Genomic DNA, 17,833 nt, shown 5'->3' with positions numbered 1-17,833 from the left:
AGTTATTTTTTTGCTACTTACCATAAGACTTGGAATAAATTATGTTTCTGTATAATTTAGAGCATACAGGAGGGGACAGTTCTTTCTAGACATTACAAAAAGCTTGGGATTCCCTCAGAGGGACTTTGACAGCAGTCCTAGTCCTAGTGCAAAGGTTCAAATTTCAGTGCTCAGGAGCTATCTGGATTTCCCACTTGCGGGACATCAGTGATTCAAGAGAATTATTTCTTGATTGAGACAGATCAAGATGAAAAAAATCTGTTAATCCCCCTCCCATGAGACTTCACTTCAGTCTTAAAATGACTATGTAATCAGCCTTTTGAACCAATAGCTTCAGCCAGTATTACATTTCTATCCGTTATAAAAGCTTTTCTAGTGGCAATAACCTTAGCTTGGAGGATTGGGGGAGTTTCAAGTTCTGTCTAATAAAGAGCCAAACCTCAGTCTTATAGTGAGTGGGTGTGGACCCACTGTGCCATCTAACCAGTTAGGCTTTGGGCTAAACCTAAGGGTGTTATCCTGGCGGTTCCCTGGTATTCACCCTTTAACCCCTGTACCGGGATCTGGACTTCGTTGCAAGGAACCCACCAGGTTTGTACCGGGGGTCAGAGACAACGGTGCACAGCAAAGGTAAAAAGCATAGTCTGAACACAGTCCAATAGTCAGGGCAGGCTAAGTACTGAGTACAGAATCAATAGACAGACAAGTTTTGGTACACGGATATTCAGGTGAGAACACCTTCACTGGTTACTAGCAAGTAGATGACCTCAAAGCTCAGGCGAGCTGGATCCACAGCCCAGCTAAATAGGAAGGCTGATCATCAACTTAACCAGCACCTGGGCAGGAGGAAGGGATTAATTCTCATAGTGCTGAAAGGAGTTCACTGAGTACTAGTCCCAGTATGCACAGGGAGAATGGAGAGATGCCTGTGCTTGCCCAGGACATGAGGGCTGCCATTCAATTATCCTATGGCACTCAGGGAGTGGAAGTTCTATGTCCCTTAGGAATAAAGACAGATTCCAGCAGAAGTGTCTCTTCTTGAGTGAAAAGGCTGAAGCTGCCATAGACCAGATCTGCAGGGCTAGACATCCTGGCAAATTATGATTTAGCATTTGGACAGAAAGTCCTTCAGGTAGTAGGCCCACCCTGAGCTTACTAATTTGGTACTGCTCCCGTGGTGCTGTCATATGGCTGCCCGTGAAAGTAGGAATTTGGCTTTCCAGGAGTCCAACATGACAATGCCCTTATTTACCCTCCCATGGTTTGTATCTGCTATGTGAACCAACTTTGGTGGGAAATATAAAATATGTTGCATCCATCCTGGTTTAGTAATATTTAAGACATTGAAAAGTGGAGGTGGGAGGGACCTTTTAACCTCTCTATACTCCTGGAGAACGGTAGGACTAATTCCTACTTCTTGTGCTATGTGTGGATGGGATTCTGAAACCCCTATATACATGTATTTTACTTTACTTTGCCATGGATTTGTGGTGCGTTATCCAGACTGCAAATCTTCAACACCTGAAAATGACCTAGGAATTCATACTCTCTCCTTCATTTTTAAAGGGGTTGTCGAATTGTTGAGCATCGGGAAACTGTAAAAAAAAAAAAAAAACACACCATTTTAAAGCCCCTCTATTCCACCACAAATATTCAATGGTTATGTGTCACTTGTGGACCCATCAGTGAATGGCTGCAGCAGGCAATGTGGATAAGACGTCATCCACATGTACATGTACGGCGCTGGATCGATGGGCAAACATGGCGCTCGGTCACGCAGGCAGTGGGCGCTATGGTCGGCAGGTCTCCACGGCTACTGACCGAGACCAACAGTAATGCTGATCGTGATCATTAAAGCCTTTAGATGCAGTGGTCAAGTGTGGTCACGGCATCTAAAGGGTGAAAAACCCGGGCTTCTTACCGACATAATCTGCAGCCAATGAGGATACCGGTAATTGATTTCAGTACACTGGGTCCCAGGCCAACATAAGAAACGAGCAGTTCTGTACCAATATGGATAAATAATAAACATACACGGTACAGAATGGAAAATAAAAATTCAGAGTTTTGTAGCCTCAAACACAAGATACAAAACCATAAAAAATAAAAAAATATATAAAAGTTTAAATCACCTCCTTTCCGCAGAATAAAAAAATTAATACAGAAATAAAAAATACAAACATCATGGGCATCACCACATCCAAAAATGCCCGTACTATTAAAATATAAATATATTTTTCCAATACGGCGAATGACGTAACGGAAAAAAGGGTCAAAATGGACGATTCACCATTTTTTCATTGCTTCTCTTACCCAAAAAAAATGTATTAAATGCGATCAAAAGTCACACACACTCCAAAATGGTATCAATAAAAACTACAGATTGTCCCACAAAAAATTAGCCCCCACACAGCTCAGTAGATATAACTGTAAAAAAGTTATGAGGTCAGAATATGGTGATGTTAAAAAAAAAACTTTTTTTTTTTCAAATTTTCAATTTATTTTTACAGTATTTAGACATAAAAAACCTGTACATATGTGGTATAGTTGTAATCGTACTAACCCAAAGAATGAGTTTTGCAGCAAAGGGAATGCCATAGGAACAAAACCTGTAAAACGGTGGAGGAATTGCATTGTTTTCCAATTCCACCCCATTTGGAATGTTTTACCGCTTCCCACTACATTGTATGCCATATTAAATTATGGCATTAGAAAGTACAACCTGTCCCGCAAAAAATAGGCCCTCATATGGATACGTGAACGGAAAAATAAAAAAGTAATGGCTCAAGGAAAATATGGAAGAAAAATGAAATGAAAAAAAACTCTGGTATCCTACGGGTTAAAAGCTTACCTTTCCCTGTGATCTCAGGAACTACAAAGTGGGACCTATTAAGAGTTTATTAACCCTTCTGCATTCTACTGCTAATTTAATGCAACTGAGGCAAATGGGAGGAGTGCTGATACCATAGGAAAGAGACAGACTATGACTGTGATGGCTAACCTCCGGCACTCCAGCTGTGGTAAAACTACAACTCCCAAGAACTCCACAGAAATGAATGGAGCATGCTGGGAGTCATAGTTTCATCACAGCTGGAGGTTAGTCATCACATTCCAAAAAAAGAAAAAAAGCTTTGATGGCACATCCTCATACTATGCATTTATCTAATATTGCTTCTCAGCACAATTCATAAAGCTTCTCAGAGTAAATAATAGTATACCAAGCCCTAATCTACATTCTGTACACAAGGCATTAGTATACGTTTTGATCAAAATCCATAGGCCCACTCACCACGCCAAGATTGCCTCGACGAGTAAGTACCTAGTCTAATATGGTGCAGTGCCACATGTATCATTCTCATACTAATTTTACTAAGCAAAAAACTTATGGTTTCTTAGAACAGTGGTCCCCAACCTTTTTTGCACCAAGGACCAGTTTCATGCAAGACAATTTTCCCAGGGACCGGGTGGGGCTCAGGGGGTGGGCGGGGTCTAGGGGGGTGCCGGTCGGCGCCAACTGATTCACGCGCATAACAAAACACAAGGTGCATATTAAAATATATAACACTATATAATGATTACATTTATTATTTAAATGTGACTCAACTAACCATAATGCAGAATTTGTGGAAGCACTGGGCTTGCTTCCGTGCAACGAGACAGTTCCATCTAGGGGTGATGGGTGACAATGACACCCGAAGTGCAGTCTACTCCATAATCTTGTTTTGGTTGCTGTTACTGCAGAAAACCCTGCTTCACAAAGATAGGATGTTGGAAATGGCAGCAGAGTCTTCAGCGCTTTTGTGGAGATCTCAGGATGTTCTGCCTTGACTTAATCCAGAACGTTGTGAGATTTGACGTCTCAAGCATACTTTTAAGGCCACCATCATTTGCAATCTCAAGCAGTTGGTCTTCTTCTAGCACGGACAAGGTTGCCTCACCAGGCTTGCTCACAAATGGGTCTCGGATCCATTCCTTCCTAGTTCGCGGGTCTTGTGTGGTTGAAAAATAACGCTCAAACTCTTTTAAAAGCTGAGATAGGTGGGCGTGCAGCAGCTGGGAGAATGAAGGTACAGGCTCGGTCTCTTCCAAAATCCCTGCTAATGTTTGAAACATGTCAAATATCCCTATTTTCACTCGCCGTGCCCACAATTCCAGTTTCGCTTTGAATGCAGCCACTTTATCTGCCAACTTAAAGGCAGTTGTCATTCTCCCCTGAAGTGACAGATTGAGGTCATTAAGCAAGTTGAATATGTGAAGTAAGCAAGTTTTACAACCCATTCTTTACTACTGAAATGTGCAGCAAGTGGTGATTCTTTTTCTGAAAGAAATCTATGAAGTGGCTCTCGTAACTGAAAAACTCTTGCCAGAGATTTACCTCTAGAAACCCACCTCACTTCTGTATATAACAAAAGACGTTTGTGCTCCGTGTCCATCTCCTCACAGAGCTGCTCGATCAGACGTGAGTTAAGGGCATGTACTTTGATGTCATTTATTACTTTAATCACATCTTTCAAAACGCTGTCAAGTTTGGGTGACATTTTTCAGCTAGCCAGCATTTCTCTATGGATGACACAGTGCGTAGACTCACATTCAGGTGCAACCTCTTTGACCCAAGTAGTTAAACCAGAAAGCCGTCCAGTCACGGCAGCGGCTCTGTTAGTGCATACACCGACACAAAATGACCAGTTTAGTTTTCCTGTTATGTAATCATCCAAAGACTTGAATAGCTCAGCAGCTGTGGTGTTGGTCGTCAACATATCCTCATGCACATAACATATCCTCATGCACATCCTCCTGAAATATATCGCACAAAGACAAGCATTATTGCCTTGTTGTCAACGTCAGTAGACTCATCAACTTGGATTGTGTACCACAGTGGCTCATTAATCCTCTCTAACAATTGTACCTCAATGTCCTCTGCTATTTCATAAATTCGTCTAGTTATGGTGGTAGCCGAAAGAGGAACCTGTGCTATCTTTTTAACTGCAGCCTCTCCTAAAAGCTCACGGCAGATGTCCTTAGCGGCAGGCAGGATCAACTCTTCACCAATAGTAAAGGGCTTCTTAGCCTTGGCAATGCGGTTAGCCACTAAGAATGATGCTTTTAGTGCAGACACATTTGATGATGAGGTGGTCTTCAGTAATTGCTTCTGTCCTTCATATTCACGTTTTTTTTCTTTCAAAAAGGGCTTGTCTTTTGATGCAGGGTGCTTGGTCTCTAAGTGGCGAAGCAGTTTTGAAGGCTTCATGGCCTTGTTGGATAGTCGTTCGCCACATATTACACACTGCGGGTTTGGGGCATGTGAATCACCTGTTGCGATGAACCCGTAATTTAAGCAGTACTCTTGGTATTTTCTTTTAAATGCAGCTTTCTTTTTTTTTGCAGTGTTGGAGTGTTCTGCTGTCTCATTATTGGGTCTTTCTCCCTTTTCAAAGAAACTCTGCAGCAATGTTTGTTTTTTACTCATTTTACAAGGGTTAATTAGCTTGTGGCTTTATTTTATCGGTGCGTGGAGTGCACAAGTGAGAAAAAATGTAAACTATTATGTCCACTTGTTACGGTTCTTCCCCTGAATAGAGCTCTGTTTTTTTTTTATTGGCCCCTCAGTTCTTCTGCTACAGCCCCTGTTCCTTTTTCGCGCCTAGTATGTATTCACTTGACTTATACACAGGTTCAACTGCACTTTTCTTGTTCTCCTATTTGGCGCATGGCCCATATAAATTCTGCAATTAAGAATTTATTTTATTGGAGAACCACCACATATGGATATTCACATATTGCTGTAACGTTTTGGGCAACAGTGGATATGCCCTTTGTCAAGCTGTGATTGGCATGTAGTGTAGCATGGTATAGGTATAGGCAGCGCCGTATATTTAAATATCTGTAATTCTAGGTTCAGGATGGAAGAGACTTCATCCCTGCTCAGTGGACGTTGTATTCGCTCTAGCTGAGACGCCGTACAATTGCTGCGGACCTCTTCACAGCCAGGGAGAAGATGAGCTGTTCTTGCGAGACTAGGTCATTCTTGCAAGAACAGCTCATCTTCTCCCTGGCTGTGAAGAGGTCCGCAGCAATTGTACAGCGTCTCAGCTAGAGCGAATACAACGTCCACTGAGCAGAGATGAAGTCTTCTCCAATACCAGAATTTTAAGTTTGATTTTGATACCAAAAAAAGTCTTACAACACTCGATATCAATTCGATACCATGCAAAAAATAAAAATACTCACATTTTGCATGGGGTTAACATGTGAGTATTTTTTGCAAAGTATCAATTGCCCATTATGTGAGGAGGTACTTGATGGAGTCCCTTACTATTAATGTGAAGCAAATAGAGGTCAAAATTGATAAAGCCATGTGCCTCATATTAATAGTAACACCAGCAAGTACTTCCTGACATAATGGACATTGGGCAACATGGGGTTAATGTGTGGGTTGGTGTTGGGTACTACAGTATGATAAGGTTACTGGCTATTAATGTGATGAAACCATGTGCCACATAATAATAGTAGGGATGTCCCTATACCATTTTTTTTAAGACCAAGTACGAGTACCGATACTTTTATTTAAGTACTCACCGATACCAATTACCGATACCAATTCTAACAATGAAATAAATAACACATTTATTTTGTGACCACTGACCAACCAAAGGTCCAAAAAACAGAACTATAACATTGTTTAAGTACAAGAGGCAGTGTATCAACTATTTTTTGTAATATAAGTGGAAGTTTTTTTTTTAAGGAACAGAAGCATTTCTGCATGGTCAGCTAGAAGTCAGAACGTGAGCCACTGAGCTGAACAGTCTTTCACTTTCCACACTACTGCATGGGGCTGAAAGATACCTTTGCGCCATTGCAGCCAAAGCTGGAAAACGTATTTTATTTAATGCCCAGTATTTAAGTGGACTCCTCTAGGTATTGTAGCAGCTGAACAGTAGCAGCTTTTGGAGTGATGCTCTCAGATGTAGAGGGATGCTCATCTGCTATTTCCTGAAAAACACAGTCCAGGCTGGTACTCGGCTTGTCATGGTGTGGTTTTTTGACAGCTGGTTCCTCCTCAAGCGTGGCTGTGTCTTTCGAAAGCTTTTGAAGTTCAACAACAAACATTTCTTTGACCTGCCTGGCACTGTCAGCATTGGAAAAGAATCGATCTTTATACCTAGAATGAGAAAATAAAAAAATAGATGCATGAAATACATCATTCCCCCCGCCCCCCCAACATTTATGAGCAAATGAAAGCTTTATTTTTTTTAAAATAATGATTTAAATAAGAAAAAGTTACTGCATTACCTTGGATCAATTATTGTTGCTATGTAGTATAGTGGATTGCGCTCTGTATCAGAAAAACGTTTCTGCAAAGCAGCAAGCAAAGTGCTCTTCATTGTTTTAATACCATGGTCATCATCCTGTTTTGATAGCAGTCTCTGCAGCACAGTGACAGCAGGAATAACATCTGACGCAAAAGCATCCGCAGAACTCTTCAAAGGGAGCCAAGATGTATAACACTTTCTCCATTAGATTCCAGTGGTTTGCAGTGAAAGTGGCTCATGCTGAGCCATATATACTCCTAGTGCCCATCTCTGCTCATTCAGTGACTGCAGCATGTAAAACGTGCTGTTCCAACGAGTCTGCACGTCTTGTTTGAAGTCTTTTAATTGGTTGACCAAGCTGCTTTTGAATATCTTGTAAGCGAGAGTATGCCAGGTTTGAATGTTTGAAGTGGCCGACTATTTTGCGCCCTATTCCCAGAGCATCAGTAATGCTGCGCTGTGCTAACAGGCCCTCTGAGACAGCCAGCTGCAGTGTATGTGCCACACAGGAAATACTGCAAAGTCCAGCTTCATCCATGCCTTTTATCATATTTTTGGCACTGTCACGGACCACAACATGAACAGAAATTTTAGGAATTGCCTCAAGTCTCAAGCATTTCCTGAAGGATGTTTTCTATTGCTTGACCAGAGTAAGAACCTTTGAAATGCCTTCGCATGGAGCATAACTTGTTTTAGAGAGAAATCCTCATCTATCCACTGCGCTGTTAAGCTAATTAAAGACACTGGACTCACACTGCAGCTCCGTATGTCAGTAGTGAAGCTGATGACATTCTTCTTCACCTGCAACATGCTGGTGACATGCTTTTTAACGGTGTCATGTATTTGTGGTAAGATTACATCAGTGACATAGTGGCGACTGGGAATCTCGTACTTCGGCTCTAAAACATTAACCAATCTTCGAAAACCCATGTTATCCACTATTGACAGTGGTTAATCATCAAGAATAATAAACTGAGTATGCGCCACTGTTATTTTTATAGCTCTTGGGTTATCTCTTGAAAATTTTTCTCGTCTTGCTAGGGTTTCCTCCAGTGTTGGATACCGAACACTGCTGGTAGAAACAGCAGCAAATTCTCAATACTCATTTTTATGTTTTATTTTTAGGTGTTTTATAAGATTGCTATAAGATGAGCTAACTTTTGCACCTCCTCTCGATATCTTTGCAGAACAAAGATTGCATTCTGCCATGCGTGGGTTGTCTTCACAAATTTTAAAATGCTTCCACACCGCTGACATTTTGCTGGCGGCTCTGTGCACCGAAAGGATGCAATAAATAACTTTCTTCACCTCTTTGGTGGTAATGTTTTTACAGCAAATTTCAATTTAATTTAGTCATAGGGGAGATTTATCAAACCTTGTACAAAGAAACAGCGGCGCAGTTGCTGATAGCAATGAAAAAAATTAAAGCTGGAATTTGGTTTCTATGGACAACTTTCAAAAGAAGGGCTGGGCACTCGCAATATATGGAGTATGTGGTACTTTATTAAATAAAATGCTATAATACTGATAAAATTAGCAATAACAATAATACTGATAAAAATATATAATGACACTACAATCAATAAACACAATAAATAGGTCTGGCCAGACTATATAGTACCTTCACAATAAAAACAATTAATTATTAAAACCACAGAGTTCCAATAAAACGCAATGGTTATCCTTAAATCCGATGTCCATAAATTTTGCATCAATAGACACAAGTCCAAAATTTCGTATAAATAATCATATGAAAAGAGTGGTATTATATTCAAGATATTCGATCCAATGTCCCAACATCTACAAATAATCGTAGATTATCCGAATGTTTTGTATATAGATTAGTCTGTATAAGGACCAAGTTGCAACGTCAAGAGATAGGACTATGTGCCGATTATATTAGTCGCAAATACTTATTCCATCTATGGTTATGTTATTTACTCACGAAACAGATGTCTGCAGGCGAATCCAATCGACAAACCGCGGCGTCCCGCGTGGTGATCCAGTTGCGATCCTCCGCTACTGCTTTATTCACGTGAGTATCGATTTTGTTTGTGGAATAGTAATATGCGGTTTGCCTCAGCAGTTTTCAAGGAATTTCGACAGCTGATGTCCTTTTACTTTAACAAGCTTTCACTTACTGGCGCCAGTAGTTTCTTTCACAGTCCACAGCTCCACAAATGCATGTGATATGTCCTCAATAAGTTTTCTCCAGAGGAATTCAGAGCTGTAGAAGTTGGTGGTCCTTGTGTTGAATGAGGGGGTCCAGTACCAAACGCGTTTCGTGGCTCTTAGTGGCCCCTTCCTCAGTGGTTGACCTCCCCTCCATAATGCTGCTCCTTTTATAGGGAGATTTGGGGGTTTGCAAAATGGGAAATGAATCCGGTTGTCCTCAAATTCTGTAATGTATTTTTACCATGGAATCGATTTGGATCGAATAATGCTCTTTTCTCTAATAAGATCAATACCTTCCACATTGGTCTTCACTGTGCAAACTCACTACATTCTATAGATCACATTGCACCAAAAAACGCATCATATCCAAAAAAAACGCATATGCGGTATTGATGCGTTTTTGATGCGTTTTCATTGCGTTTTTATTGGAAATCACTTTTTAAGCTATGTTAATCCATAAATAGTCAATATTCATCTTAAAAGATTGTGTATTAAATACTAAAATGTCTAAAATCAATTGATGCCCCCATGTTGATATATTATGACGTAGAGAAATAGATAAAAACCTAAAAACAATATCAAAAATATCAAAGATATAGTAAACGGCTGGTTAAAAATGCATTGATCAATTTTATATGTCAATGGTGGCCTCCTGTGGCTCGAATTGTTTAAAATTCAAAGTTCAATGTTCAATATTCAATCGTGCGGCGCATTGACTTCAAAGGGATCTTTAATCCGGTGCTTCGCATGGAGATGGTGTGCTGCCTCTGAGAACGCCGACGCTACTCCTCCGCTTTATATGGTTGGGACGCATTCTCCCCAAACCGGGCGACCCCTGTGCAGCCTTTGTAAGCAGCAGGCAGCAGATATCTTGGCGAAGGGGACTATATTGATCTCTTGCGGTCTGGAACCGCTTCGCTGGCCCTGATTCATCGATCGACTGACTCCAGGACGGGCAAGTTTGGTGAAATCACCTATTAACTGTACCATTAATATTGTCACTAACTGAACTTTAGGCCAAACAGGCCATTATTTGTGGGGTACACCAGCCAGCTCACTAACAATATTAACAAGTTGAACACTTTTGAATAACTGGTACTATAAAGAAATTGCTGGGATATATCCTGAACCCCCCCCCCCCCCCCCCCCCCATCCAGGTACCTATATACGTGTTAAGTGTTACCCTGAATGAATTGCAGGTTTGGGGGGGATTTTACTTTTTATTTTTTACGTTTTATGTAGAATTGTATCTGGGGGCAATTCTCCCACGTGATTGATCATTCTGTCAGCTAAAAGCTGGAATATGGCCCCCAAAACACAAAATAGGAAATTTCTGGGCAATACGTCTCCGAAAGGCTCAGAAAATAAAAGCCCTAAACCTAACATAGAGAGGTACTTAAGATCCTCCCCCACAAAAACAAGAGGCACACTTAAACCCCTTGTCCGTCTAGAGAAAAAGGAAGGGCCCAGAAACACTTTACAGCCTACCGACAATAGCGGCAAGGAGGCCATGGATAATCAGATACATATGCGTATGGAAACAATTGAGCAAAAATTGGGGGATATCTTGGAGACTTTAAAAATTACTAATCAAGCCTTAGGAACATTGACAACTACTGTGTCTTCAATGCAATCTGATATCTCTCTTATTAGGGATGATATGGATAAAGTTCGTTCTAAGGCCCATGAAACGGAATTATCCCTAATCGACACTAAAAACAAAGTTTCCTTATTGGGCAAGAAAATTGAGATGATTGATTCAGAACACAAGGCCCTTAAGGATAAATTAACTGATTCAGAGGACAGATCACGCAGAGGAAATATCCGATTAATAGGTTTCCCTGAAGGATCAGAAAAAGATGACCCTGGGGGATTTATTCAGAAATGGTTGATAGACTCTATGGGCCCAGAATCCTTCTCATCACTGTTTATGGTGGAACGGGCACACAGAGTCCCTAATAAAAAACCGCCTGTTGGCGGCCCCCCACGCAGTTTCCTTGCTAAAATTCTGTGTACCAGTGATCGGGATAAAGTATTGAGGCGAAAAAGAGAACTTGGTGATCTGGTTTATAATGGAAATAAAATCTCGATTTACCCTGACTCTACTCAATCTAAAAGAAGACAATTCTGGGATATTAAGAAATGTCTTATTAACGCCAACGTTAAATACTCGATGATGTAACATAGTAACATAGTACATAAGGCCGAAAAAAGACATTTGTCCATCCAGTTCGGCCTGTCATCCTGCAAGTTGATCCAGAGGAAGGCAAAAAAAAACCTGTGAGGTAGAAGCCAATTTTCCTCACTTTAGGGGAATAAAAAATTCCTTCCCGACTCCAATCAGGCAATCAGAATAACTCCCTGGATCAACGACCCCTCTCTAGTAGCTATAGCCTGTAATATTATTACACTCCAGAAATACATCCAGGCCCCTCTTGAACTCTTTTATTGTACTCACCATCACCACCTCCTCAGGCAGAGAGTTCCATAGCCTCACTGCTCTTACCGTAAAGAATCCTTTTCTATGTTTGTGTACAAACCTTCTTTCCTCCAGACGCAGAGGATGTCCCCTCGTCACAGTCACATTCCTGGGGATAAATAGTTGATGGGATAGATCTCTGTACTGACCCCTGATATATTTATAAATAGTAATTAGATCTCCCCTTAGTCATCTTTTTTCTAACGTGAATAACCCTAATTTTGATAATCTTTCAGGGTACTGTAGTTGCCCCATTCCAGTTATTACTTTAGTTGCCCTCCTCTGGACCCTCTCCAGCTCTGCTATGTCTGCCTTGTTCACTGGAGCCCAGAACTGTACACAGTACTCCATGTGTGGTCTGACTAATGATTTGTAAAGTAGTAGGAATATGTTCTCATCACGGGCATCTATGCCCCTTTTGATGCAACCCATTATCCTATTGGCCTTGGCAGCAGCTGCCTGACACTGTTTTTTGCAGCTTAGTTTGCTGTTTATTAAAATTCCTAGATCCTTTTCCATGTCAGTGTTACAGAGTGTTTTACCATTTAGTATGTACGGGTGACTTGCATTATTCCTTCCCATGTGCATAACTTTACATTTGTCAGTGTTAAACCTCATCTGCCACTTATCTGCCCAAGCCTGCAATCTATCCAGATCCCTCTGTAGTAGTATACTGTCCTCTTCAGTGTTAATTACTTTACACAGTTTAGTGTCATCTGCGAAAATTGATATTTTACTATGCAAGCCTTCTACAAGATCATTAATAAATATATTGAAGAGAATAGGGCCCAATACTGACCCCTGAGGTACTCCACTAGTGACAGTGACCCAATCTGAGTATGTACCGTTAATAACCACCCTCTGTTTTCTATCATTGAGCCAGTTACTTACCCACATACAGACGTTTTCTCCCAGTCCGAGCATTCTCATTTTATATACTAACCTTTTATGTGGTACAGTGTCAAATGCTTTGGAGAAGTCCAGATACACCACATCCATTGATTCGCCGCTGTCAAGTCTAGAACTTACCTCCTCATAGAAAATGATTAAATTAGTTTGACATGACCGATCCCTCACGAAGCCATGCTGATATGGCGTTATTTGCTTATTTCCGTTAAGATGCTCTAACATAGCATCTCTCAGAAAACCTTCAAACAGTTTACCCACAACAGATGTTAAACTTACTGGCCTATAGTTTCCAGGCTCTGTTTTTGGACCCTTTTTGAATATTGGCACCACATTTGCCATGCGCCAATCCTGTGGGACATTCCCTGTCAGTATAGAATCTGCTAATATCAGAAATAAGGGTCTGGCTATGACATTACTTAATTCCCTTAGGATACGGGGGTGTATGCCATCCGGTCCTGGCGATTTGTCTATTTTAATCTTTTTAAGTTGCTGTTGTACTTCTTCCTGGGTCAGACAGGACACTTTTAATGGGGAATTTATTTCAACATTCAGCATTTCATCTGACAGTTTATTTTCCTCAGTGAATACATTGGAGAAAAAAATATTTAACAGCTTTGCTTTCTCCTCATTACTCTTTAAAGGGCCGACACCTTCAGATTTATACTTTTTAACATTTATATAATTGAAGAACATTTTAGGGTTAGTTTTACTCTCTTTGGCATTTAATCTCTCGGTCTCTAGTTTGGCCGCTTTTATTTGTTTTTTACATGTTCTATTTTTTTCCTTATAGTTTTTAAGTGCTTCTGTGCTACCCTCCTGTTTTAGTGTTTTATATGCTTATATGCTGTTTTATATTATTTTTTCACCGTAGGCATAGTCTGAAAGAAAATGTATGAAGTGGCTGGGGGAGGGGGGGTGGGTGCGGGGGAGAGGAGGCCTAGGTGATGTGTAAGAGGAGCATGGGACTTCATTGACCTGTGCACCATGGGGAGGGGTGGGTTGAGGGTGGGTTTTTCACTGTTGCGGGACCAGACGCAGAACCGGGAGGGGAGCGGATAATCCTTACCACCCACCATTATTGGATAAATGCCACGTATCTTGACATGGAATGTCCGCGGACTGGCGGACAAGTTTAAACGGAGGGTGGTTTATGATACTATCTCCAGACATCTACCCGCCATCGTAGGTTTACTTGAGACGCATTTAACTGCTGAAAAACTGTATTATATGCAAAAACCTTGGACGCAGTACGAGTACCACTCCCACTACTCGGCCTATGCTCGTGGAGTAAGTGTCTACATACATAGAAATGTAGATTATGATCCATATGATCAATAGATTGACAAGGAGGGAAGATTTGTATTCTTATATGGCCGATGGATGGGATTGGTATGCGTGCTTGCGTTTGTATATATCCCGCCTCCTTTCTCCTCTGAAGTTATGAGGAAGCTCGTGGAATATGTATGTAAGAGGGATGGGTGTCCTATATTAGTGCTGGGAGACTTTAATGCAGTCATGGACAACAAGGATAGAGTATCTGCGCTTAGTGGTGGAGGGAGCCTTATCGGTCAGCCCACGATCCTTAGCAGGATCTGCCAGGAGATGGGTCTCACGGACGTGTGGCAGTATTTGTATGGGAAAAAAATCACCTTCTCCTGTTTTAGCAGATCTTGCAAGGCTATGTCTAGAATAGATCTATCCTTGGCAAGTTCAGAATTTCTGGAAAGGATCCAAAAAATGAAATTCGAGCCACACGGTATTTCTGACCACACCCCAATGTTGTTGTCGATAGTTGACTCCATGCTCTCTGACGGTAGCAAACCTTTTAGGTTAAACCCACACTGGATCCAAGTGGTTGGTGAACAAGAAAGGATCGGAAATGACATCTCAGAGTTCTGGGCACAAAATTATGGATCCACACATGTACATTATGTGTGGGATTCCCTTAAGGCTATGGTATGAGGGTTATATTGTATGAGGATCAGCAGAAAAAGGGCAGAATATGCTAATACTGAAAAGAAACTGGCTGAGAGGGTTGGGGAACTGGAGGCAGACCTGGCCAGACAGAATGGGGAAAACATCCGATTATTATTAATGGAGGCTAAGAGGAAATATCAGACCTTCCTATATGAAAAAGCGCAACATACCGTATTTTTCGCCATATAAGACGCACTTTCCCCCCCCAAAAGTGGGGGAAAAATAGCAGTGCGTCTTATGGGGCGAATGCTGCTGATTTTGCCTTATTTTCAATGATACACCTGCCGCAATGCCGTGCGGCGGGTGTATCAGCTGTGAGGGAGGAGGGGCTGGGGGCTGGCATCTGCATTTATAATGACAGCGGGGCCCGTGCAGTGACTGTATTCTACTACACGGGCCCCGCTCCCTCTATAATCGTATCTGTATTCTGTAATAGTTAATCGTGTATATAATGTAATCGCATAATCAGCGCTACTTATAACTACAAGCGCTCGGTAGGTAGCAGAGAGGAGGCAGGCCGGGAGGACGGGCGGGCGGCGCGTCACTCACTATGTCACGCGCCTGCGCCGACCCACTTTATGAATGAAGCAGGCGGCGTGGGCGCATGACGTAGTGACTCACGCTGCCAGCGCCCGTCCTCCCGGCCTGCCTCCTCCCTCCTCTCTGCTACCTACCGAGCGCTTGTAGTTGTAAGTAGTGCTGATTATGCGATTACATTATATACACAATTAACTATTACAGAATACAGATACGATTATGCAGTGAGCGGGGCCCGTGTAGTAGAATACAGTCACTGCACGGGCCCCGCTGTCATTATAAAAGCAGATGCGACCCCCACCCCTTGTATTGAGGGTCATTCACTACAGGGACACTGTTATGGAGGGGATCTGTGGATGACACATAGCATAAGATGCTATATATGTGTCATCCACAGATCCCCCCCCATAACTGTGTCATACACAGATCCCCATAACAGTGCCATCCAGAGACCCCAATAAGAGCCACCCACAGATCCCCCATAAGTGTCACCCACAGATCCCCCATAAGTGTCACCCACAGATCCCCCATAAGTGTCACCCACAGATCCCCCATAACAGTGCGTCACCCACAGATCCCCCATAACAGTGCGTCACCCACAGATCCCCCATAACAGTGCGTCACCCACAGATCCCCCATAACAGTTCACCATCCACAGATCCCCCATAACAGTGTGCCATCCACAGACCACAATTAGTTCAAAGCCCACCAAAAGCACACCTATTGGTTAAAAATATATTTTTTCTTATTTTCCTCCTCAGAAAAATAGGTGCGTCTTATGGGCCGGTGCGTCTTATAGGGCGAAAAATACGTCCTTTTTTGCGGGTCAGCAAGCCTTTTTTGAAAAAGGTTAAACAGGCAGAATGCTGGCATCTGTAATTGCTAACCAAAAAAGTCAAATTCCAATAAAGCATATTAAACTGCCCTCCGGTCCCTTAACGAACAATCATTTAAATATCAAATCAGCTTTCATAAAACATTTTTCTTATTTATATATCAGTCGGATCTCGGGGAGGGTGATGGAGCCCTGGCTCTCTTTTTAGACAACACGGTGCTCCCTCGCCTCTCCGATCAAGACTGTTCCAGATTAAATCTACCAATTACTCTCGATGAGCTGGAGACTACTGTCGACAGCATAAAAGGCAATACAGCTCCAGGCAGAGACGGCCTGTCCTTTGAACTCTATAGAGCACATCGCAAAGTTATACTGCCCTTCCTTCTTCAAATGCTTAATGACTCTTGGAGGAGTGGTCTACTCCCTCCCTCCTTGAGGGAGGCCTCCATCTCTCTGAATTTTGAAAAAGGACAAAGATAAGACTGAAATTGGGTCGTATCGCCCAATTTCACTACTCAATACTGACTACAAGATATTAGCTAAATTGCTTGCTAATAGGTTGAGGAGGGTTATTCACTGTCTGATCCATCCGGATCAGACAGGGTTTATCCCAAAACGAAACATACAATCTAACATCCGTAGAACCTTCCTCAACATTTACATTGGGGACGGGGAGGACCGCTCCATCCTGTCCTTGGATGCCGACAAGGCCTTTGACAGGGTGGAGTGGTCCTTTCTGTGGGGAACTATGGACAGAATGAACCTGGGTGGACACTTTATTAAATGTGGACACTTTATTAAATGGGTGCAATTGCTCTATTGTGGATCTACCGCTAGTGTTAAGATAAATGGGATTGATTCTGAACAGTTCCCCCTACAGCGAGGCACTCGGCAGGGCTGCCCCCTTTCACCTCTGATCTTCGCCCTGGCCTTAGAGCCCCTTGCATGCAGAATCTGACAGTCTAATAAGATTATTGGCTTCGGAGGGAGAGAAGAGGAAGATAAAATCAGTCTTTATGCGGACGATATCTTGGTCTTTTTGAAACAAGAATGGAAGGCAGTTCCTTCCATTATGAACATCTTGGAAGAATATGGCTTAATATCTGGATATAAAGTAAACTGGGATAAGTCTGAACTTCTTCCCCTTGTCCAATCACCCCCTGATGACCTTCTAGGTATTAGGCCACTTGAACCCACCGACACTATTCGATATCTGGGCATTAGAATCAGCGCGGACTTGACTAGATACAATCATTTAAACATTACCCCTATGATTAACAAGGTGAGGGAGAAGATCCGTACTTGACAAAAGGGGTTAATTCGATCTGGTAGGTATTAATGTACAGCAGCTTTTCACACTCTCTCCTTCTCTGATCGCTTCCCTGACAGGAATTGGGACGATCAGAGAAGGAGAAGCACATAGTCCCTCCCTAACCTTACCTGCCCGATGCGCTGCGATTGGTCCCTCTGCAGTATTGGACCAATCACAGAGATCGCGGGCGGGTCAGAGCTCCGATGCAGTTCCCGCCGGCGTCTCTGGTTGCCTAGCAAGCCCAGCACGCCGGCTTCAATGAACCTTCAGCGCTTCGCTCCCTGCGCTGACAGAGAAAG

The sequence above is a fragment of the Bufo bufo genome, chromosome 2 (genome assembly GCF_905171765.1).
Source record: "Bufo bufo chromosome 2, aBufBuf1.1, whole genome shotgun sequence".
Classification (NCBI taxonomy): Eukaryota; Metazoa; Chordata; class Amphibia; order Anura; family Bufonidae; genus Bufo; species Bufo bufo.
Note: the sequence above shows the minus strand (reverse complement) of the source record.